The following is a 15,766-nucleotide window of genomic DNA, read 5'->3' as shown; positions in this document are numbered from 1 at the left end:
CTCAAAATGATGGGTTTCTCTCCGCACCCGGGGGCTCGCTCGACCCCTGCACCAGATTAAATCTGACACTCATGACCAGCCCTGACAGGGGGAGAAAAACCTGCCTGGTGAGGAGGGGGAAGATGGGATGCAATGGGGAGTTGAAAGAGGGGCGATGAGGTGGTGGGGGGTTGAACGGTAAGTTTAGAGTGACAGACTAATTAGGGCTTTCCTGCGTGAAGCTTTATTTTCATATTTACTTCAGAGTATCTGAAGGCCAAACAGCTCTCTGACCGGAGCAGCTTGGATTACATTTTGCACACACACACACACACACACACACACACACACACACACACACACACACACACACACACACACACACACACACACACACACACACACACACACACACACACACACACACACACACACACACACACACACAGTGAAACATTTACCATAGCTGTTAGACAGAGCTGGCAAAAGCTGGCAGAGATAAGGTTGCACTTGGTTGCACTTGTGTCAGGAACATGAGCTCAAACTGAGGAACAGCTCCCTCTGTTGGCCGACATAAAAAACTAAACCACATCCTCGAAGCATCAAAACTTCAAATGTGTAGGGAACACTAAGAATATTGTTTGCATTCAAAAAACTTAAATCCAAACGGACTCTGATCCTTTGTCAGATTGGTGTTTTGTTAATTCAATATTTGGGAGTAAAATCCACGTGGCTATCTAATAATAATAATAATAACAACAATAATAACAACAACAACAACAACAACAACAATAATAATAATAATAACAATAATAATAATAATAATACAAAAAGAATCAAAACGCTTTTCCAGGTGCTCAAAGACACTTTACAGTTGTATAAAATAAGAAATAAAACATAAAGAGTTGAATTAAATATTAAAACAACACATCATTATTCACACATTAAAAGCCAGTCTGAAGAGGTGTGTTTTTCTCAGTTTGGTTGAACCTACTTTTATATAGTTACACAAATATAATTCTAATGTAATTATTTCTTGAGGCTCCAGTTCTCAAATATTTGGAGGAATGTCCATTTTAAATCGAAAAGGATAATGGTTTTCATATCTCATTTTACCTCATTCAAATCCAACTACATTGCCAAAAGATATTTAAAAAAGTCATAATTTTACAAAATATTTTACAAAGATTTGGAAGATTAGGTGAGTCAAGATGACTCTCTTTTCAGTCCTGTCTTTTCATTATTACTTTATTATGTTTTAAGTGACTTCAATTTGGTCATTTGAGTTGATTTAGTATACATGTATACCTTTTAAAATTCCTAAATGTCCTCTTATCAGTGGCTTACACTTTTTTTTAGGTAATACTTTAATAAAATAAGGGTGTAGCTTTGAAAAGATATTGGTGCCATTATTCTACTGTTTAAAAAAACTGATTGAACTACCTTATTCCATCGCTTAATATTTAAACTAGATTTCTTTTAGATTTACCTGAGCATTTTTTCATGGACTAAAGCCTGGCAGATTGATCAACATAAGGAGCACTATTTTATTTTATTACAGCACATGTGTGAAAATGTCATCCGGTGCAACAGTCTTTTCAAAGCAATATAGAATAATTGTTACAGTGCAAAACCTTCAGCTCTGCTTCAAGCACAATATACTAATAACGTTAAATGACGTTCCAATGATTCCTAAAGGACACAGATTAGGTTGCACATGCATTGTTAACCTGAGGAAATGTAATGTATTTGGAGAAGAAATTTCACGGTACAAATGACACATTAAAGGAATGAATCATGAAAAGTTCCTCCAGCTAACCAAGCTCTGCAGTGTCTACATACAGTATTTGATATAATGCTCATGTCACGGCAGCAGCTGTAAAAACCCAGAGTCAACCTATACCCCAGTCTCCCCTACTGGGCTTTTTATTTCCAGATTCCTGTGAACGTTTATCCAAAAACATACCGACGATGTTTAACCGGCCTGAAACACAGGGAGCAAAAGAGTCTCTCACGGTGCACAAGAACAACATGTATGCCACTAGACACTATATCACTGCACCAACACTGCTTACGGTACACATGCATGAACATCACGGGGTGAGAGAGCAACATTGAGAGAGGTGGAACGAGATGAGGTCATTCAAATAGTATATCATTTAAAGGAACATATGCATCCCCTGAGAAACACAGACGGGGCACGAGCACGTGAAGGTGAAGGTGTCACTGTTTGAATGTACATGTTACTGCCACCATGAATCACGATCCATCCATTTCCTGTATTGTACTTTGTGACTGATCTCTCTCTGGGGATAATTACAGCCTCTACAGTTTAGCCTCTCTCCAGTGATTTCCTGCCCCATGAAATTAGGCCTCGCTGAGTCCATTTATCATCCCATTACCACAGCCCTGCTCTCTAAATATAGATCCAGGTCTGCAAGAAGTGGGGAAGGAGAGCCGGCGATGCCAACAACAACAACACCAGCAATCGCACAGTCGCTCGGCGCCGCTTGATTACAGCACTTTAGATAACCCGCATGTTCGAATACCACACGACCTTTGTTTAAACTGTGGTTTGTCTAAGTGTGTTAAGTTTAAACTGACCAAACAATAATCCTGAAAACATGTATTATTATATTTATTTACTAAATATTGATCAGAGTTGGGAGGTACTATTTGAGTACTTGCATTAACAATACAGATGAAATATGTTTATAGGGTAAAATAAATTATGATGAGAGGGGAAATTCATATAGAATTCAAAGTAATTTTATCAGTAACTATTATCCAACATTAAAACATACATGAAGAAAAAGTACTTTCACTTCTGATACTTTAAGCTTATTTTGCTGCACGTACATTTTGTTATTTTACCTTTTAATTAAGGGACTTTATCTTCAACACATTATTGGAAATCTGTTGATCAATGGTTTCATTAAGGTACCTTGTCATGAAAAAAGTGTTGGCTAAGGGGGAAATTGTGTCCTAACTGTGGCACAAGTGGAAAGGTCATGGAGAGGGGAGAAGGTTCATCCTCTGGCGACAATTAAACTGCTCAGAATAATTAATTGAAGCCAAAGGGTAACCCATTAAATATAAACAAACAGGGATGTTGGTTTGGTGGATGTGGCAACCTGCAAATAATCTGTGTTTTGCTTTTTATGCTGAAGTTTTATGACTTTAACATACCATAAACAGATTAAGTACACATATCTATCATTCATTCCATTTTCTGAATATTTCTGATGTCATATGAGTCCTGTACCATGGCACTAAAAGAAGAAAAGAAACACAAAAAGACAAAACAGAATCATTTCTCATCTCTATAGCATTTAAGGTTTGGCTGAAGCTAATGTACTTCCAAGTTTCTTGCTGTTTTGAGTTTTTATCTTCATGGTTCATTGAACTTATTGTAAGTCGCTTTGGATAAAAGTGTCAGCCAAATGAAATGTAATGTTCATTTAATTGTGTAACCTTTTCAACAGCCTGCTTTACCCTACTGCTCTCTGCGACTCCACACAAGATTAATAACCACAGCTTGGCCTAGATTTGACTTCTATATTTCTTGGATGTTTGAATACTTCTTGCCACAAAAGTACAAAGAGTCTAAATTACAGCGAATTCACTCTCCATTTCGAGGGATTTCTTTCAGTCAGCTGTTTGACCTGTATAGTTTGGTCAACTGTATTGTCCGGGCAAAAAAACTTTCATAAAAAAATGTCAAATCCGAGATTCACTTCAATTTCCAATTTTAAGAGAAACTCCATCTGGAGGCAACTTTGGGATTTTAGCCTTTGCAGACCATTGACATGCATTAAAATCCCCAAAATAGGGCCTCTTCAAAGGGGTCACCTTCTGTGCAGCATGCATGAACTCAATCACTTGTAAAGGCATTTGTCCAGCAGTGGCTCAGTCAGTAGGGGCTTGGACTGGGAACCGTAGGGTCGCCGGTTCAAGTCCCCAACAGACTTGAAATATGGAAAGTGGACTGCTACTTGGAGAGGTCCCAGTTCACCTCCTAGGCCCTGCTGTGGTGCCCTTGAGCAAGGCACCGGACACCTCCAATCCCCCCTCCCCATTGCTCCCTGGGCGCTGCACGATAGCTGCCCACTGCTCCTAGTGCTAGGATGGGTTCAATGCAGAGGACTCATTTCACTGTGTGTGCTCTGCTGTGTGCATGTATGTGACTAATAAAGAGGGTTTCATCCTCCGATTCTATCTCTATCTATCTATTATCCTACCTTACATTTAGCTAAATAAGTTACTAGCTATCCCAAGAGAAATGATAAAAACTGAGTGGGGTCGGGGGGGTCCCTTTAAGTTGACCCTATAGCTATCATATTATGCAGGTGGAGAATGAAAACAGGTAGTCAACATCTAAAAGGTTGACAATGTAATGTATTTCTTTCAACATTATGAATGAATTATGAATAATGCAAAAGGGCAATAAATATTGTGTGAGAAAAAAGGTCCTCGGAGCCGTTGTGATGCACCCTGTGGAGGCAGCACATTACTCACAGATGTATGATGGCCTTATTTCATATCTGGGGAGATGTTATGTGCATCTCTTGAGCTTTTCCCTGTCTTTGCTTTATGGTAAAAGGTGAAATGTCAATTTATAGCAGTTCATTAAAACAGGAGCTCCTATTCAGCCTTTTCTTCCGGGAAATATGTTTCATGAGAAGTCATTAACATTCAGTTAACATGTACGACAAACTCTCCAGAGAGGCACATGCTGGTAGCATAAAATATAGCCCTGGCATGTTTGAATTTCGTGGGGAAATGAGGGAACAAGCGCTAACACTTAGGGTGATGTTTATTTGACAAGGCTGTCACTCCAGAAGGAACCTATGGACCCGACCTATAAACATCCTTCACCTGCCCCTTAAACAATGTCTAAGCTTTAACACTTAGTATTTATCTGAGAACAAGCCCTCCCTTTTATTCTCTGCATTGTACCAATAACACAGCAGGGGAAATGGTTTATTTACAAAAGCACAAGTGGAAAAAACCCTCTTTGAAACGACTTTCACCTGTGGCTTTCCGTTGCGTTTGGATTGAATAAGGTGGCGGGGGCCATCAAGAGGGCATCATTATGTCGGTGGGAAAATGCAGAGCGGGAAGTGAGAAGTGATGAGGGTCACAGCGGGGTCGCGACATGAGGAGCGGGGCAGATTGAGTGAAAGGACCCCAGGGTTTTTCTCCCCATGCATAAACCTCCACAGCCAAACAAGATATTTCATCCGAGCACCTCAAGACTTCTGTACATACAAAAATCCAATATGTGGAAATCTAAACAAGACAAATCACTCAGCGAACTGGAAATGTTTAATGCTAGTGAGAGGTGTTGTAAATCTTGAAAACCGCTGTTGCAAGTCTCCCGTAGACTGAGGAGAATTAATTTTTCATCCATGAAATAATGACTCGAGGGAGAATAAACAGTGAACAAAGATATTGGAAGAAGTCAGTGGTGGATGGTCACTTAGGAAAGGAAAATGAGGCCCCAAAAAGATGGAATAATGTCCCAATTTTAACTATATGGTTATCCTATTAAGCAGCATCTTTTCTACCAACATGCAGTCCCAAGATGTTGGGTCCTAATGACTTCGGTGATATGGTTTTTCTCTAATTCCCTACTCCCCACAGTTATGCTGATATCATGGTCCTCAGAAGATGCATCCAAATGATTTTGGTATTCCTGACCTTTTCTCTAGCTCCATCCATCAACAGGTCACAATTTTCAAGTATCCCTGGAAATTTCCAAAGGAATACTAGACAGATGACCACAAAATGTGGTGCTGACATTCATGGCTCCCAGATGATTTATCCTACAGACTTTAGTGATACCCTGATGTTTCCAGTGACTTTTTTTAAACTACAATGGATTGGATTCTTGGGACATTTGGTACAGACGAAGCCACAAAGGATGATTTTCAGTAACTTCCTTAACTTTTTATCAAGCACAATCATTCCATCATCAGTCCGTGCAAACTCAGGAAATGTATTTAGTATAATTGCATAAATAACTTTCAGTTTGCTGAAGTGTTTCTGTGCATGGAGCAGTGAATACTTGTTAATCATCGGTCCATTTCACCACCATTGAGAGCTTCCTGCAGAGATATCATTCATTTGAACTGATCCCGGTCATCACAGTGTGATTCCATATCGAATACACACCCTCCCCTTTTGTCTAGATGCGAGCGAGAGCTTCACCAAACCAGCTCTGATGTTCTCTTCCTCGTAAATGTTATTCCTGCTCTCATCGTATTTCCCCGGCAGTATCTGTTTCGCCTCTTCCTGCCGAGAAATAACTCAAAACATGTTTGCCTGTGATCTGCTAAAGCGGGGCCGGACCGCTATTTATTCATTAAACAGAGCGTTCGTTTCTGGCTGGGAAGAAGATCTCGGAGGTTCCTGGACCGGATCAGGTATCGGTCATCCCCTGAGCACGGAGGAGACTCTCCGGGTCGCCTGGGAGGGGGGCGGGGGGGGGGGGAATTCCTGAGTGGGAAATAATGTGTCCATGTGAATGCCAGTCAAGTGTGTTTTCAGTTAAGTTTACACACGATGTACGATGATTAAAGGCCTATAAACAGTCTGACTATGATGCTTAAAAAGGACATACCAGCCTACTAAATCTCAAGCATGTACATGTCATTCAAACAATGACATGATACTAATAATATAGAAATCCTGTTGTAATAAAGTAAATAACGCTCTGATTTCTCCACTCGTTCATCGTGCATTTCTTTTTTACAATTCCACACATCTGTTGGCTTTACCTCCCCCCAAAAATACAGGTATTTTAACATCAATGATCATGATTATTGACAGCTTCTTAATGTGATTACAATTGTAGGCACTAGAAAAACCAAAACAACATACATTTGGTAGAACATCACCGGGCTTTTAGTGACATAACGACGACTTACATGTGTCATGAAGTTCGGTCTTACTCCGAAATGTGTTTGTCCCTGGATGTCTAATCCTCGCTAACAGAATGACAAGCTTCCTCCAATCCATTTACCAGCCTGAACCAGAGGACCACATGTGGAGTTGTTTATCCAACCTAAAGCTCACAGAGAAAATCACACAGGTCAAGGTCTCCGCTGCAGTCGGAGCTTCATGTTTTATTTCGTATGTTAAAGCTGTGTCTGAATTGATGGGATTTCTGTGTTCGCTGATGTCAAATGAAGGAATGTTATCTCTCCAAGAAAATGCTTCACATACCATCCAATCTCGACCTCTGCTTCCCACTCAAGTTACGGTGGTCTCAATGGAAAAATAAACTTTCTGCCAGACTCTTGCTTCCTTGTAAATATAGCAAAACATACTTGCCATTATCTGAGCTCCGTGGCCTTGACCCCCTCAGAGGCTTGGCTTTCAGACGGTTAGCTGTGTTAGTGAAGGCTTTCTGTTGGAGTCATTACACAGTGTGTCTTTAGAGACACTTTAGCAGACTGGAAGAAAAACTCAATGCTATTTCACACGGTTAACCTCATGCTAACAACTTCACAGTGACCACAGTGAATACTTTTTCCTGGTTTGCTACAAGGTGACAGAAGTTGTGGCATGGCTCTAATAAGCTAATTTGTCAAAAGTACAGCAAACATAAAGCTTAAGGAATGTATAATGCCCTAAAATATATTTTTAAATGCTTATTTTGATTTCTGTCTTCTTAATAACGCATATTTTTCATCAGTGTGGTTATGAACAAACTAGAAGGTTAATAAATATTTTCCATAAATTTAAATCAAAGAGTTTTATCCAGGCCTTTTTCTTCACATATTGCACCAGGAAAAGTTCCTCAACATGTTTGAAGGCCTAATTTTTCACCCATTAAAGCTGAAATAGGTAAACTTTAACCATGCTAGTTCAAATTTCGGACAGTTTGGCCTTATGCCACTTAGGTTTGGACTGAAAATCTCAAGAACTATTAGATTAATTGCCATGAAATTGGATTCATATCATAATCAGATCAAGATTTCACATTGTATAATTCTTTAGTTATTGAACAAATACTTGAAAAACTAATGTCATTCCCATTCGCTGCTGCATTTAGTGCTAACTGCTAGGTGTTAGCATGGTAAACAGTAAACATCAGAAGACAGTTAGCATTGGGATGTTAGCATGCTCACATTTGTACTAAGGCAGAGTAGTACTTGTCAGTTCCCGATCCGCCCCCCCCCCCCCAGCTGCACATGCGCGTAATGACGTACGCGGAAACTCAACGTTTTCCTGCCCCATTGGTACCACGCATGTCTACATTTTACGGACGGGACGGTAGATCTGAAAGGCTGCTTACTTATTGCAGGGTAGTGGCTTGTCAATCACAAGGTAGCCACGCCCTAAAGCATACCCTGCTTAATGGTTCTGCTGTTCTGTAGAAGACTTGAAACTAGCGACTAAAACCATAACGTCATTACGAAAATGTCTTATTTATAGTTGTAGTGTAGGAAATGTTCTTTTATTCGAAGCCCAGGAGTCGATTTAAAAGAAAAGAACTGAAGCTCCTCTTATAAGTTTTAAAAGGAGTATTTAATAAAAGGATGCAGCGGTAGGTTTTACAAAAGTTTCACAGCTGTGGCTCAGTAGCTCAGAACACACTTGAACAGGCCCAAAACATGAATAGGGTTCACGAGGTGTCCGAGGGTCCGATCAAGAAGAGATCGATTCCTTAGTTGCATTGCTCGTTGTCCAGAGGTCGCCTCTTCCTATTGGTCGCCTCAAGTCGTAACAGTACTTCCGGTCAGTTTAGTGAATACGTGGCATAGGGTCATCTCCCTCCTTACGGTATTACAGCGTCAATAAGGAGAATTGATCATTGTGTGTTTAATGTATAACACCACAAGTCATTCCCCTATTCACTCTTTATCCAGATTCTGTCCGCTAAGGAAACCAACGCTCAAACCCGCAGTTTTCTTCCGTCCGGCATCAAGCGTCATCAGTGTTGTCTACATCCGGTTGCAATAATAAACAATTTCAAAATAAGATTGTATTTCAAAATAAGACAGTGTTGTGGTTACTCTTAATATTGATTATTATTTCTTATAGTAATGAAATGGGTTATTTTCTCGTAGACTTCTATGCAATCTAACTAATTTGGTGGCCAATAAAAAAGACAGCATGTTTAAAACAAGGAGGCTGGATCCACCTCGTATACAGACTGTAGTACTACAGCCTTGCAAAGCCTTGAGCATTGCTGTAGATGGCTTTACATGTTTAATCTTCCTTAAATGATATCTGTATTGTGGAATATTGTACATTTTATGAATAAACAGGTTCTTGGACGATTTGAAAGTCCCAGTATTAGTATTCAATTATTTCAAGAATAACAAAATACAATATAAATGTGTTTTTGCCAAACAGCAACAAGGCATTTCAAGTCTTTTCCAAACCTTTCTTTTTCCTCAGGGTTATTGGAGTGCCGGCTCCTTGGGGCTTGGTGCTCGGCACTCCTGGTTCTGATTGATTCACTAATAAGGAATGAACAGCAGCGCCTGGTACTTTGGATAATTGTCATATTTGTCACCCTCAGAAGCGAGCTGAGTGTGAGCAGCTTCTGGGATCTAATTGGACAGAGTTATCAGACGGTAAACAGCAGCAGCGGAGCAGCGAGCAGTGGTGATCCATATCCCGCTCCAAACGAGAACGAGGAGTCGTTAAGAGGGACAGAGAGGCAGTAGGGAGCATCACACACATGCATCAATCACACACATCCTCACAAACACACACACAGTGTTACGTTTTGATTTTAGTGCCAATATGTCTGCTCAGGTTTATAGCCAAGATTGGTTTACAAATCTGCACCTGAAATTCACACCAGAAGCAACACCTCATTGTAGTAAGCAAAAGCCTTCTAGCATCACCAAATGTTCAAAAGCAGAAAAACAAAAAAATCAAATCTCTACCACTTCAAGAAAATTCAAGTAAAGTCAGCGCCTTTTATTCAAAGCAACTTTCAACAAATACCCTAAACTTGGGGTTGGGGTTGTTGCCCAAGGACACTTCTGTTAGCTGGAGATTGCGGCGGGGGTGGTTCTACCCGACTGCTTTCACCTGCTCACTCTGGTTTCTGCATGGTAAGAGAGAAGGGAAGAGTCAGAAGGTTACAATTCTTGGTCGAGCGCAATCGCACTTACAATGGCATCTGCCACCGCTTTTTGAATGAATGGTCAAACGAATGCAAGGATTAGAGTAGATTTCAAAGCTTTTCTTCCTGTGTTTACAATTTTGTTTCTACATCCAGTAGTCATGGAGCAACACCGGCGTTTATGATCAGTCGTGTTTGTTTCCATCCTACAAGTCGAACTTTCTCTCAACGGTTCAGCAGCTTTTCTCTTACTGTATCCGTCTGTGCTGCTGACCTGGTCGCATACATTGGGTTTTTAGATGCTATCAGAGCCGCAAGAGTGAACCGATAGAGTTCTACAATGAGATGAAAGTGCTAGAAAGGTCTGTAAAGAATAGTAGTATGTTCAGTATGAGCCCTCCCCTTGTTTTCATTTCATACATTAGTGTAACAAATATATGAGTTATAGCCCTTTTAAGAACAAAGTGGGTTCAAATAAACCAAGCCTCTAAAATCAAAGTCTTTTCTTTTTCCGCCCACTGCAGGAACCTGTCAGTTTTTTTCCTCCTCCCTTGAGTGACACACAAGCCATTTCTGGTCTAAGGCCACAATTGAGAAGACGCCAACATTGGAAGATAAATCCTAAAGAAGATTCTTCCTCTGGAGGCAGTGTCAAGTTTACCTTGTTTTTTTTTTTGTTTCTTTGAACAAAATTTCATGGCGGTCCTTCTAACAGATGTTGAAGGATTGCATCAGACATTACAATTCCTCCTGAGGGGGGATATGAATACCTTTGTTCTTCCCTTAAATGTTCCTTGATACTCTCATACTCTTCCAAAGCAAATGAAAAAACCATTAGCCTCTTTTGTAGTCAATGCTAGCAAATGACATAGTGCACATCAAACCTGTTAGCATGTTTGTATGAGCGTTTATTAACTAAAGCTTGGAGCACTGCTTTGTTGGGGTAGAGCCTTAGATATTGATTCCTGTTTGCTCACAAGCTGTATATAAAACATTCAGCTGGATATGCATTAATTCACACTCTAGAAATGCTTCAAAACACACTTTGGGTGTTGATTACCTTCGAAATTGTAAAGCTCATACTGTAAGAACTGTACAGAACATTTGGCTGATAAAAGGACACAGATAACTCCCTTGCAAACATGCAGGGGAGGGGGAAGGGGGTTGGTGTTACCTTGTTTGAGATCTTGTGATGAAAGAGTAGGACTAGTGTTCGTGTGTCTTCCTTAATAATTTATTACCCCCAGCAGCTGTGCAAATACCAGTGTTGAGCAACATTCCTCATGACGGCTGAGTTGAAGTTTTATAATGACTGATCAGCGCTGGATAATTCATCCGAGGGCCCTCAAATATGCAATTACTCCCAGTTGTTCCGGATCCATCTATCACCAATTAGTCAAAGAAGTCTTTACATTTACTGATAGGACGTAATGGACCTTTGTGTACTGTTGTTTGTTCTCCCTGAGCAAGACAAAGATCTGATACACGACAGGAAACAACACCGAGAAATAAATAAACTCTAAAAGTCTTTAGATTTGACTTCTGACCTCTAAACAACGAGGAGGAGTAAATGAACATTTTCCAAAATGCAATCAATCCATCGCGAAACAAAGAAAAACGGTTCCCCAAAGACATCTACTCACCGGGTCTCTTTATGTCTCATTATTCTGTCAACACTAGCTCTTGGCTCTTGGAAAACTATGGTGATGTGATTTCATTTTTTATTGCCGTCTGTCAGGAGTCCAACGGTGGTTCGTCGGATGCCAAAATTGTGAGGCTTTGTAAAAGAGACGCTCGCTGTAATAAACAGAGGTATCAATCACCATGTTTGCCAGAAGAGCTGTTTCTTCCCCCCCTCCTCTCCTGGAATTAAGACAAGAGCCTGTGATTGAAAGGTTTCTGTATCTCAGTGGGATCTGCTTAATATGATGCATGAAAGCAACTCATTGAACTCATGTTAGCGAAGCAGGCCAGATTTTTACGGATCTCTGATTTTTGAACATTCTACTCCATTCGTTCGTTTGGAAATATCATGCACCTAAACAAAACTAAATACTCTTTTTATCAACAATTTACAATGGGTTAATTACTGATATAATTAAGAAAAATCACAGAAAAATGATGGTATAAATGTGTTGTTATTATATTTTAAATTAAATAATACTGTGCCATAAATACATGAAAAAAGCAGTGATGAAAAAATCCAATAAAATCTAGTGACCATAGCAGCAAAAAAAAACTGTAATGCTGACATTAAAATGCTTAATAATATAATATGCTATACTTTGAAATTTGATTTAATAAAAAGAAATGCTGACTCACTGCTACCGGTTAATGATTGCCTAATAATCCTCAACACAGCAATGTCATCTATGTTTTCAGTCACACATTTTGTTCAGCAGGATCATCCCAACACACTAACACCATCTTTATAGTTGAACAGTAAATGTACCCGCCGGAAGTAAAAAGCTAACGTTAAAAATGAACAACACAACTTCACGTCACCAGCGCTAAGCTAAAGGTGGCTAATGTTTAGCGTCATGGCGTTAGCAACCTTCACCGCCAATGGCGTAGTATTTTATTTCGTAGAACATATTTTATTAACAACAGACCTTATTTCCGGTATATAACGAATAACAACTTAACAAATACGACTATGAGCCCCAGAAAAACTAAAATCACACGTTTCCAGGTTTGGAACTCATTCATACACCCCCTATTTTGTAGTTTTGCACTCGGACACATCACAAGTATCCGAAAAGGCTTGTAAGGAAAGAGCAGAACGTTTAAAAGGGAAGCTGAAATCCTGCTAACCGTCATAACTCCAGCTGCTATGTGTGTTGGTCAGATTAATGGCTTCAGAAAGTTACAGGAATCTTCAGACAGCCTCTGAAGTTATAAAGGTGGGTGTAAGGGAGGTCTCAGACTCTGTTGGGTAATCCAACAAGCACTTAATTTGAAGCGCGCTGATCCCATGAGGGTTGATGTGCTGGGTTACAAAGAACTCGTTTAGTACAGTGTCAAGTGCAGCTCAGGAGGTTATTATAAAAAATAGGAAAGACACCTTTTATTATTTCTGTAAGGCGTTAGCTGCTGGTGTGTGTGTGTGGGGGAACAGATGATCACGTCCTAAGGCCAAAGGGGGCAACTGCTGAAGTCTATGGTGACAATGCTACATCATGAACAACAAATCTGTGTTATAAGAGGTGCTAATAGCTGCAAGCAGGGCTAAATACCTGGAACACAAGGTGACCTAAATGGAGGTTGAACTGAGTCACATTTGTTCAAATCTTTTCAGTAAAAATACCGTGATTTGTTTTTATGCAATCGTGTAAAGTTCAGTTTTTAAGGAGAAATTTAAAAATCAATAAAACTGATGTGATAGAGAGAATTATGAGCTGTTTCACACACTAACACTAGCAGCTTTTTATACTTAAGTAACATTACAAAAGCCAGGATTTGTTATGAATAAAAGCTAATATTTATGTAATTTGCAAAAATGTAATGTTCGTGATTCAACTAGAAATTAGAAATACTTCCTGTCCAGATTTCTACATTAAATATGTATGAATATATGTATTTATCACTGTATAATCTGAATTTAACCTGTATATTTTCTCCTCTTTATTGCACGACTGTCCTGCATCCATACTGCACACTCATCAATGCAAAGTTATTTAACCGCCAAAGTGGTCCAATAAGGAACATATTTCTTTATTTACAGAAATCTGTAATCTAAATGTCATCATGTAGACATCACATATATATATAACATTTTGTATACTATATAGGCTTCAGTGCAAAATGAATTACCCATTAGGACGACAAGAAAAAAGTAGGGAAGTGAAACAGGTTGAAAGATCAAACACATAAAGCGTGTTTATATAATAAAACACCTTAAACACATCAGAAGCTTAGAGAGACACAAACAAGGTGCCGAAATCCAATCTGTGTGTGTGTGTGTATGTGCGTGTGCGTGTGTCTGACCTCTGCGGCGTCTCATCAGCAAACACATCAGAGTTTATTTACTCCTGCTAACCCACTCAGAGCATCTTCACGTGGCAGATGAAGGCTGCTCCTTTGATATCCATTACCGTATTATTCGCCCCGTAATATCACTGCCAGCATTATGACCGTAATTATGACTGCCATTCAAGCCGGGCCTTTTAACATAATTGAGTCATAAGAAATTAGCATAAAGGCTCATTTGTCTGATTATGCGTGAATTTGGGGAATTATGGGGCTAAATGATGACGGCTGCGTGGCAGGTTAAAAACGAGCTGTGGGGGGAAATTGTTTAAGGATCTCAACAGAAGTGCAGCGAAGCAGACGCTGCTCGTAATATGTCCGTCATGCTGGCACATCACCACCGCTCTGCCAAAACCTCGTAAATCCAAACTTTCACTTTGATGGTTTAACATCAGCTGAAGGATCACACGCTCCTCTCTACATCCAGCTGCAGGTCAAAGGTCTTCAGCGGACATTTTGTAGAGTAACACATGTGTACGTTAACTACCACTAAATGACATAAGCCTTTCAGAAGCAACATGGTTCATCTCAAGGGGTTTCTCCCTACATTTGAAATGAATAAATCCACTGGCTAAAGGTGAAGTTTGAACTTTCCATTGCCTACTAAACCTTTTTGTTTGGATCTATTTTCTTGGCCCTTATTCTCAGCATCTCTTTCTATTATTTAAGGGAAACGCTCAGGTGATACTGAAAGGACTATTGAAGCCCTAGCCAGCATCATGTTAGCTTAGCTTAGCATAAAGGCTGGAAAACAGCTGTTTTAGGTCACTGCTGTAAAACTCCTTCCAGAGTGAAGGTGTCTTTTTTCCAATAATGCTCATCACAGCAACTTCAACCATATATTCAAGAAGGGTTTGGTAGTGGTTGACCCCTTACTCAATATGAATGTAATAAAGAACCCATTGTACAATATTCTTTATGTGCTATTGTAAGCAGATCCCAAGACATGTAGACCGGGAAGACCGACTTTTCGGCTTGTGACTTCGGAATGTTTGTCGTTATCTCCTATCTCCAACATTTGTGCAATGATGGACCTTGAAAAAATAACATTGCTTACTTATTGGAAATGTTACATGTTTACACATAAAAGTACAGATACTGTTGCACTACAGCGAGAAACAGAAGCGCTACCAAGTCAATACTTATCCAACACAGACCCAAGTCGCAAGGACTCTTTCTTAAAGCGCTTGTTCGACAGGACAAAAAACCCATTTGAAAATCATGTATTTATGCACAAAGTCTGAAAAAAAAAACTGAAATCCATGAAGAAGCTTCAAGTTGGATATGATGACAGACATTCCTTCAAACCAGAGGCATCTTTTTATTCAGTTTGAGTTAATAAGGACCATCAAACTATTTCAATAATAACACATTACTTATGTTCTTATGTATCTATTTAGTGAAAACTATGATTATGAAGATAAACTATATTGGCACACCATTTAGCTAATCCATTATGTGCAGTTGGCTTCTTTCTAAAGCACTAACTTTCATCTTCTATATTTATAGTCTCTATTTTCAGATCCCTCTCCAGGACCAACGAGAAATGTGTGTGTTGATGTGTCTCTGTTCACACTGAGTTTTCTAACAAATGTAATTAACATCCAGGCAGCTGCAGGGCAACAGTGTAATGAAACATATTACAACATTACAGCAATATGAGGT

At 39.6% G+C, this 15,766-nt stretch overlaps 1 long non-coding RNA gene across 1 annotated transcript; it reads right to left on the bottom strand.

The window, feature by feature from the left end:
• Positions 1-6,916: 6,916 nt before the first annotated feature.
• LOC134868018 (uncharacterized) lies at positions 6,917-8,216 on the bottom strand. The gene is made up of 3 exons (XR_010166232.1): positions 8,118-8,216; positions 7,210-7,393; positions 6,917-7,048 (listed from the first exon to the last, which is right to left on the bottom strand). It is a non-coding gene; the product is annotated as an uncharacterized LOC134868018 (long non-coding RNA).
• Positions 8,217-15,766: the final 7,550 nt, after the last annotated feature.

Source organism: Eleginops maclovinus, chromosome 8 (assembly GCF_036324505.1).
Source record: "Eleginops maclovinus isolate JMC-PN-2008 ecotype Puerto Natales chromosome 8, JC_Emac_rtc_rv5, whole genome shotgun sequence".
In the NCBI taxonomy this organism is placed as follows: domain Eukaryota; kingdom Metazoa; phylum Chordata; class Actinopteri; order Perciformes; family Eleginopidae; genus Eleginops; species Eleginops maclovinus.
This window is presented reverse-complemented; position numbering and strand designations above follow the sequence as displayed.